We start from the raw sequence: 9,968 nt of genomic DNA on the forward strand, positions 1-9,968 counted from the left end.
TTTGGATCGATTGTGCTTTCGTTCATGGGTTCTCTTTGATAAGAGTTTCTTCAAAATGTTACGTATGGTTAGTGGCGACAGAGAAAGCAGTGACGATGGTGGATGACAGATGGCAGACGACGACAGTGGACGGCGAATGGCGGTTGTGAGAGAGAGGCCGAAAGGAAGAAGGTCGTGGGGGCGCTTTTGGGGACCACTAAGTCGTGTATCCCGTACATGATTTAGGGTAGTCGTGGACCCTGTCCAAGATTACCAGGTCAACGCTACATGCCTGTACATATAGTAGTCTGCATGTGCTAGGTGTGGTAGATTCACGTGCTATGAGGGAAGTCGTGGACCTGGTCCATGATTTAGGGGTAATCGTGTACCGGGTCCATGATTATACACCTCATTTTTATTAATAGTTTTAGTTCAACCCTATTTTTTATAATAATTAATAAGATAATATTGTTTTTTAAAAAAATATGCAAAACATTTAATTTTTTCAATTAATCTTATAAATTGTTATAAGTTGATCGATTTAAAACCTATATTTTGATTATATTTGAAAAAATCGTCAATGTATAAATTCTTATAGGTGTGTAGATTTCTAGAAATGTCAATTTAATAAGATTGACGACTATGATTTGAATGGATAATTTTCAAATAAATCTTAATTAAAACTATAAATTGATTCGGTTACGTAAGTTTAGAGATTTAATTGATAAAATTAAAAGTCTCATACGATGTTTATCTAAATAAAACATAATGGAGGGTCTACATTGATACACTTATGAAAGTTCAGGGTTTAAATTGATAAACTTATAAAAGTTTAGGGTTTAAATTAATATAGCCTCAAAAAAGTGTTTAAATTAAGACAAATGTTAATTTAGGGTTTAAATTGATACAACCTGCAATATTCAAGGGGTATAAATTATTTTTTCCATTATTTCAATTAAAGTTCTAAATTGTTAGAAGTGAATCAAGTTGGACCCTTTATTAAGATTACTTTTGAAAGTTGTTTATGAATTCAATTTTTACACATAGGTGGACTCTTCCAATGCCAAATTTAATAAAATGAACAATGATAGCACCATAAAAGTGCTATCGTCCCTAGCTTAATTCAGGCTCGTCCGTAGAATGTTTTGTTTTATTTTGTTATTTTGTAGATATTGAGCAACTAGAGGTATAACGGACAATTGGAGCTAAAACAAGACTTAAGCAAACAAGTGTGGAGTTCCATAACATCAATCAAGGAAAAATTGTTCAAAATTACCAAAGTGCCCTTGGGAGAGTGTTGCAACCTCCATTCCAGCGTAGAGCTATGCTGGAAAGCAGTAATGTGGTGTCATGGGAGCATAATGACGCTCCCATTACGCTGCCCTTTATGCTGAAAGGTAGAAGCATTAGGATCGCCCATAGCGTAACGACCCTCACATTACGTTGTTGCCTTACGCTGAAGACTTGAGAGCATCTATTTTCAGAGCGTTGCAATGCTACATCAAGCTTACACTATGTATTGCTGTCCACTCATGAGAAACACAATTTTAAATAAAATTCCCCCTGCCTTTATGACATCCTCTCTGAATTTCTTCTTCTCTACTTAACTGAGACTTCTCTAGATTATTATTTTGTTGATTCTAGCATGTATCAAGAACTAATGTACTATTGTCTAGCTCGGGATTTAGAATTTATACCTTCATTTGTTATCTCGTGAGATTATGAAGATTCGTTGTCTTGAAATTTTAATTGTTTATTGAATTTTGTCCTTACTCTTATTTAATTGATTGAATGTATTTGAGATAATCTAACAAATTAGTCAAACGTGTTTAATTAACAGTTGGAGATTTACACCTAATCCGTAATTGTTAGGTTCTTAAATCGCCAAGTGAAGAAAGTTAAGTTAGAGTGACATTTTGATTTCTTTTCCAATCGAATAGCATTATTCTATCTAGCTTAGGACAAATTCGTATCAAATACTTAATTTGGTTGTTCCTAATTATTTTGTTCGTCTTAGCAATTGCCCTAGACCTTAATACTAATTATTTTGCATGTTTAATAGGTTTTTTTCCTAGGAATAAGAATTATTTTGATCAATTGGACCTCCTTCTAACTTTTCTAGAAGTGATTGGTTAAGTTAAAAATCGATTAATTGCAACGCCCTTTCTGATTAATCAATGATTGAGTAGCAAATTAGGAATAAATTCAATTTACCCCAAGTTAGACTTTGTTTCATTGAGAGTTTTAGTTTACTCAACATCAAATTTGTGTTCAATCGTTGCTTCTTTTTTTTTTAATCAAATTTCCCGCAATTGAAGCCAACTCATCAAACCCACTCTGGTTACTGACAACAAGTAATTTAGTAGGAAAATTGATCGACCCTATGAGGATTTATCTGTTACTACTTTAATACTACGAAATTAGAATAGGAAACGAAACAATTATTTGATCGAATCGAAAGTCTCGACAACTTTTTGGTTCGTCAAACAATTAGAATTGATGTATATACCATTTTCAAATGAAATCTTAATTGAGAGTTTGTAGTTTAATTTAGGACTCTAATTGATAAAATGAACGTAATAGAGGGTGTAAATTGATATACTTACAAAAATTCTGAGTTTAAATCGATATAATTATTAGTTCATGGCTTAAATTAATACAATCTCTAAAGTGTAGGAGTGTAAATTGATACTTTTTCCAAAGTTTATACATGTTTTTACTAGCATCGGTTAAAAATAAAAGTTAAACAAAGAAATATTGCTAAAGGAGTAAAATTTTAAAGTGAAAAGGTTTTCAAAGGGGACATAATAGGGTAAAAAAAGTTGAGGGTGAATCAGAAGTTAATGAATTAGGTAGGTATAGTTAGGGATTAAGTGTTACTTTAGATCCCTTTTGAAAAATAAATAGGGTAGTGTGGAAATTATTTGCAAAAATAAGATTGATTTTTATCTTATGCATTTCAGTTTTTAGAAAAGACTAAGCTGGCTCAATTGTGAAAGGAAATTGATTTTTTTTTTTAAATACTTTTTTCTTTCAAATTTTTAACCTAGGGGTTTCAGAGTTTTTATTTTAAATTATTTTTTATTATTTTTATTGTTTTAATATTATGATTAGGAAAACAATTTAGGAAAATATTGTTGTTCTGAAACTATTTAGAGATTTTGGGTTGTTTTGGGGTTATCGAGGGTTTGTCGAGGGTTTAACTCTCGACCTGTCGAAAATTAAACAAACCCTCGACCTGTTGAAAATTAAAGAAGAGAACAAAATTTAAAGAAGAGGTCGAGGGTTCAACTTTCGACCTCCTTTAAAGATGCCCAAATCCGAATCTCTGCAGTGCCATGTCAGCGTCTCATCCCATCCATTTAATTTTCCCAACGCCCCTCTGCCGAACCCGTGGGTCGAGTTTTGACCTTCAACCTTATAACCCCCTCCTCCTTTCCTCTCATTTCTCACTGCCTTCATTCTCTCATTCTGCCTTTTTCATTTCAATGTTTTTTCATTTCTTCGGTTCTTCATTTCCTCAAATCATTTCTTCAAATCATTTTGTCTTCTTCTTCGAACCTAATTAAAACTCTTACAAATTTGCTTCTGCCTTCTTCATTTCTTCATTGGAAAATCTTCTTCTTCTCCCACATTCGTCCATTAAATTGTGAGGTTTGTACATTTACTATACAAAATTTCATTTTTTTAAATAACTATAAATTTTGTTCCTATTCTCATACTATTATATATATTTTTTTTATAGTTTTTGTTGCTATTTGGGAAATAAAGAACAAAAAAGGTAACGTTAATAAAAAAAAAATCCTATATTCTCATAATATTTTTTTTTCATAGTTTTTGTTGTAGATCCATATTCTCATAATGTTATTATTATTATTTTTTTTTATATAGTTTTTGTTGCTGGATAACAGAGAAAAGAGAGATCATTGTCACTTTGGGGGAAAAAAGTAAAACCACTGTTAAATTTGTGAGTTTACTATTTATTTATTACTAGTTTTTTTCATATATATTTAATAGATCTATCATGTTAATATTTTAATAGTTGTTGAATTCAATAATATTTACATATTGATGTTAGTAGTTCTTTCTCTATTAGTGTTAATCTTAGTAGTTGTTATTAGTGTTAATCTTATTTATATTATGTTATACCAACATGTTAATCTTATTTATATTTTGTTTATTTGTTTTTTGTATTTAAGTATAGTTTATTGTTATGTTTAAAAAGTTGATGTTTATGCTTTAATATTTTTAGTTTAATACAAAATTATTATGATTTTTTGAAATATATTTCTTATGATATTTGATTTTTTTAGTATTAACTTTGAAAATGTAGCTTAAAATAGTTTTAAATTTGAAAAAATAGTTTTAAAAAGTCTACCTCATTGTAATGTTTAACAACTTTAATATTTTTAGTTTAATACAAAATTATTTTGATTTTTTGTATAAATTTCTTATGATATTTAAAAAGTTTAATTTGTTGTTATGTTTAAAAATAGTTATAAAAAATTTAATTTATTGTAATGTTTAAAAAAGTTTACCTTATTGTGATTTTTATTGTGATTTTAAAAATATATTTCTCATATTTCTTATATATTTTTTTTTATTGTGGTTTGTTTTTGTTTAAGTTTGATAATTAGTAGAACAATTAGTAATGTATTATTTGTCTTTTTTTTTTTTTTTTAGAAAATGGTGGACAAATGTTTGGGATTTATGCTGTTTACAAATGGTAATATGATTGATGGTATTGATGGAGTTGAATTGACCAACCACCAAGTGGGGGTTTTAGCATAAATGTGAACAGTGGAATTGTATTTGAACAATTCATTGAAATGGTTGGGATGTCACTTAGTATAGATATGAGAACAAATCAAATAATATATAGACATCCTAACCTAGAACCATCAGGATCAATAAGATTTATGTCATTCCCTATTTTGAATGCACAAGCTATGAACTTGATGTTCTCAATCGCAATGTCACTATCGAATTTAGTGCATTTATATGTATATGTAAATAGGATAGGGTTGGATATAAACTTTAATGCACCATTTAGTTAGTTTAAGATCCAACTGAATATATTAATCCTGATCCGGAGTCAGTTGCATCGCCATGTGATAATGAATATATAGCAGCTAACAACCAGTATAGAGATTTCATAACTGAAATGGATGATGAATTTGAAGAGTTTGATTTCGATGGTCGTGAACATGAGTTACCTTCAGATACATTCAACGATTTGGATATGAATGTACTGGATAGCATTCAAGAACATGACCCAATTGTAGCCCCTGTGGATGTTGACAATACTCAGTTATATAAAGGGATGATTTATCAAGACAAAGAAATGCTACAACACGCAGTCAAATATTTTGCTATTAAATGTCACGCACCATATGAGGTTGTGGAATCGACACCGACGATTTGAACAATTCGGTGTAAGAAGTGGGAGGAAGGTTGTAAGTGGAGACTTCGTGCAATAAAGAAAAAATCGCATGGCTTGTTCGAGATCACTAAGTATGATAAGTATTCAGAACTGAGTCAAAGTCATGTGCAATTGGATTCATCAATGATTGCAGTAGAGTTCTGTGATGCCGTAAGAGAAAAATCATCTATCAGCATGGCACAACTGCAGTCTGACATCAAATCAAAGTTTGGATATCATGTTCCTTACCATAAGGTATGGGAGGGCAAAAGAAAAGCGATGGCTAAAGTGTTCGGTGATTGGGATGAGTCTTACAAATTGTTACTCAGGTGGTTGTATATGGTTAAGCAGACCAATGTCGAAACACATGTAGAGTGGAGAATGAAAGAAACGCTTACTGAAGGCCATGTTATCCTAACTTCTATATTTTGGGCATTTGGTCCTTGTATAGAAGCTTTTAATAAATGTCGGCCGATAATTCAGATAGATGGTACACACTTGTATGAATAATCCGCAGACTCATGTGAATGGTTCCTGAAACAATTGAGAGAAATTGTAACACAGAATGGGTGTGTTTAATTTCAGATCGACATGCTGACATAATTGCAACAGTGAACAATCCAACAAATGGTTGGACGAGACCAAAATGTCACCATCATTTCTACTTACGACATATCGTCAGCAATTTTACTAAAAAGTACAAATTTAATACATTGAAAAATTATGTTTATCGTGCGGGTGTCAGCTTCAAATTCGGAAGTTCAATAAAGCAATCGAATATATCAAAGGAATAAATCGGAGCTGTCTGAGTTTTTTTTTTTTTACAACATTGATATAGAGAAATGGACTCAAGCACATGATGGAGGATTAGATATGGGTGGATGATGACAAATCTATCAGAGTGCATAAATGGTGTCCTCAAAGGAGCTCTAATGTTGCCTATAAATGCTTTTGCTCAAATAACATTCTTCAAATGCATGAATTATTTTGAAAAAATAAGATAAGAAATAAGGGTTGCATTGGAGCGTCAAGATAAATACACCCAGTAATATATATATATATGTGTGTGTTATTAACAATTTTTTTCAAGCATATTTTATAATACTAAGTGGAGTAAAAATTCAGGTATGCACACGAAAAATAAAATAAATGGGTTGCAAGATCTAGTAAACATGAAGTACAATCATATGATCGGTATGAAGGTGTGTTTCATGTGAAGATCGGACGTCATAATCTCAATGCTAAAGGAGAAAATGTTCAAATATTGAGGCTAAACAGGTCCAAACGGTAATGTAACAAGTGACAAGCGTTCGATATTCCATGCTTGCATTTTATGGCAGTTTGCTCACATTTTAACATGAACTACGAAGACTTTATTGAAGACTACTATAAATTGTCAACGTATGCTGAATGTTACTATCCTCAATTTCAACCGGTACCGCATGAAGATTACTGGATCAAGTACCCTAATATGATTGTCTTACCTCATGATCCATCATTATTGAGAAAACCTAGTAGACCAAAAAGTTCACGTTATTATAACGAGATGGATTGGACAGAACCAGTCACTCGACAACGATGTAGATTTTGTAATCAATTAGACCATAATCGAAGGAAGTGTCATTCATTACTAAGATGAGCTCCAGATAGTTAGGGATTGAGAAATAAATATTTTTTTTTATTATATATTCAATTTTTTTTTATTATAATTTATTGTTTATTCAATTTTTTTATTGTAATTTATAAAGTTATACATTATTCTTTTAATTGAGAAATAAATACTTTTTTATCATTTATATTTAATTAAGTGTAGATACTTTTATTGTATATTCAATTTTTTTATTATAATTTATAAAGTTGCATTATTTAATTGAGAAATAAATAATTTTTTTTATCATGTATATTTAATTTAGTTAATTAAGTTGTACATTATTCTTCTAATTGAGAAATAAATATTTTATTTAATTGAGAAATAAATATTTTTTTTCTTTTAGATCATGGCTTTAAACCGAGGACCTATTGATCCCGATGTTTTGTACGACCAGTCCATTCATTGATCATCTGTGGCATGACGAGGTCGTACTATTTGAGAAATATCTTGCAGGCGTTGAGAGGCTGTTGTCCAGCACTATCCCACTCCACCCTCGAATACTCCTGCTACTCCGTACATCTGGATTCTATGGGGTTGCCAGATTGGCATTCATTCAGTTGGATCACAGCCTTGGTCGAGAGATGAAGGCCTGAGACGCATACATTTCATATATCGGTTGGAGAGTGCACTATCACTCTACAAGACATAGAAGTATTGTTGGGGTTACCTGTTCACAGTGAGCCGGTCACCGGAGTGATGTACGATGACTGGTCACAAGTTTGTCAACTGTACCTCGGTGTGACCCCACCTACCGACAAAATTAAATGATCAAGGTTAAGTTTGATATGGTTATGGATACAATTCCGCCAGCTAGCAGATGATTCAGATGAGAAAACCGTCATAAGATATGTACGAGCATATATACTACAAATGATGGGTGGAAGTCATTTTGTTTACTTGATGTTCTTGCCACTATTAGCTAACCTCTATGATGCGGGGTGGTATTCGTGGGGTGGAGCATGTTTGGCATGGTTATATAGACAACTATGCAAAACAACAAGATATGAGGTTCGTGAGATAGCCGGGTCTCTCATACTTTTGCAACTATGGGTTTGGGAGTAATTTCCAACAATGACTCCACAGTTACAACATGTCAATGACGCTCAGTTAGCTGGACGAGCCTACGATTCTCGGTATGTTATTTTAATTCAATTTAATTTTTATATCATTGATCTAATTAATTTAGAATCTGAATTATCAATTTAAAAATTTAGGTGGAGAGACAAATTTTGTGTGACTAGGACAACCACACATGTAGTCAGCTAGTACAAATACATGTTTGATCTGCTTCAACTTGAACAGGTACATTAACACTGAACCAAATTGATTATTTTATATACATTTTTATTGTATTTGTCTTTAATGTTCTCCGATATAATATTTTGTGTTTCAGGTTATTTGAGAGTTGTACAAAATTATTTTGCATACTTTGCCCAATTTAATGGTTAAAACATATGGTGGATGATGTGTCCTCTCATATGTTTTTACATTGGTGAGTGACATCTTTCTGACAGGATGATGAGACAATTCGGTTTCCAGTAGGATATCCCATCGCCTTGTAATACTGAACCCCTACTGCATGATATCGACTTAAGGACGGTAGATTGGAAAGAAAAAGTTGCACATTTGGTAGTGCGATGGCACTATCGTGCAAGGTTTATTGCAGTGGAGGTTTCTATTCAACCGTTTGACAAGGATGTCACTCAAGACTACATTCATTGATATAATAATATCACAAGGCGCTGCATCATTCGTCCGGGAGCAGCTGTATGTCATCTGGTAAATGAATGAATATTGTCTAATTATTTTTAATTTAAATTTATTTTAAATATTATCTAATTATTTTAATTTAAATTTATTTTAAATATTATCTAATTGTTTTATAATTCACAGAGATCGAACAACAGTAGACTCCGTGATGTTGCAAATGATCCGAACCAGGTTCTTGCTATATGTAGTGACAACCAAAGCTATATGGAAGAGATACATTATATGTACGATATACCTATTGTTCCTCCACTAGCTCTTAGACGTAGAGGATCTGTTCGGGAAAATGATGAGTTTGATGAGGTTGCCCATAATGTGGAAGAGTTGCCCCATGTGATGCAAACGCATAGTCAAACTGATTATGTTAGTCCAATGATGATGATGCCAACATTTGGTTCAGGACATTATGACTCAGAGATTGGTCCTTCATCTTCATACGTGCATGGACATGGTAGGGGTCGTGGAAAGCATAATGAATATTTATATTATGAAGCGCCTAAGGTACCAGAGCAACATCAAGAAGAACCAGAGCAACCTCAAGTTCGAAGTTGACGACGACAACTAGATCGATCGACGACGTTCTCCTTGTGGGACACATTGGTTTTTGTAATTATTTTTATATAAATGAGATATTTTAATTTACACTTTTTTTATTTCTATGAGATATTATTTTCTTTTAATTTGTTATTTTTAGAGTTAAGTTAAATAAAATAATAAAATAATAAAATATTGAATATACCAAATAATAACGAATAATAAAACAATAAAATAATAAAATACATAAAGGTCGAATCTTCAAAATTCGACCTAGGTTAATCGAATTTCGAAGACTCGACACATTAAAAAAAAAAACCATAATTTTATAAATAGTTTGAAAACAACAACATTTTTATAAATAGTTTTTAAAACAACAATATTATTTCAATTTTCCCTTTTTTTGTTCATTATTATATATATTTTTTAATGTTTAGTTCATCTTCTTTTAGATCATTTTATTAATTCTGACACATATATATTTTTTAATCTTTTATAAATATTTTGTTTTACATAATTTTTTTTAAAAAATCTTTTATACCTTACTATTTGTAAAAATAAGAAAGAAGAGACTATTCTTTTATACTTTTTTTTTCCTTCAGTACTGAAAGTTTA

This window comes from Benincasa hispida, chromosome 12 (genome assembly GCF_027475165.1).
Source record: "Benincasa hispida cultivar pf3 chromosome 12, pf3_genome.v1.1, whole genome shotgun sequence".
In the NCBI taxonomy this organism is placed as follows: domain Eukaryota; kingdom Viridiplantae; phylum Streptophyta; class Magnoliopsida; order Cucurbitales; family Cucurbitaceae; genus Benincasa; species Benincasa hispida.